This window comes from Chinchilla lanigera, unplaced genomic scaffold (genome assembly GCF_000276665.1).
Source record: "Chinchilla lanigera isolate Chin_1 unplaced genomic scaffold, ChiLan1.0 scaffold00145, whole genome shotgun sequence".
Lineage (NCBI taxonomy): Eukaryota > Metazoa > Chordata > Mammalia > Rodentia > Chinchillidae > Chinchilla > Chinchilla lanigera.
Window position 1 is genome coordinate 1337577 of NW_004955546.1, and position 614 is coordinate 1338190.

The following is a 614-nucleotide window of genomic DNA, read 5'->3' on the forward strand; positions in this document are numbered from 1 at the left end:
CAGGCAGGGACTTTGCCACTGAGCTAAATCCCCAGCCCCTTGAGACTGAGATTAAGGGCAGTGGACTAGTTAATCTTTTTTTTGTTTGTTTGTTTTTTTCTGATACCAGGAACCGAACTCATGACCTTGCGCAGCCAGGCAGGTGCTGTGCTGCCGAGCTAAACCCCCAGCCCTGGACTAGTTAATCTTGTAGAAGAAATTTCAAGGCAGTTTAATGCTGATGCTGTGGCATGGCTAATCTGGCTTTTGGCCAGATTTATGTTGACAATCAAGAACAAAGAGCACAGCAGCATGACTTAAAATGTTGTGAGTTTGGCCAGAAAGGAAACTCCAGTAAAGTTGTGGACTGCAAAGATAAAGTAGAGGAGACCTTGGTTGCTGAAAAGGAAGAGAATAGAAAAGATGGCCTGAGGACACCACAAGAAGCAGCAGGACTCCCCCTTTGCAGCCTCAAAACTGCAAAATGAAAGACTTTGCTTTGAGAAGAAGATCCCAGAGCAGCATATTCCAGAATGGCAGCAGCCTAGAGAATTTGTGCCTCAGAATTGGATTCAAAGTGCTCAGTGATCCAGTCACTCAACCTTTACATCCAAGAGAGAGGGAAGCCTGGCTAC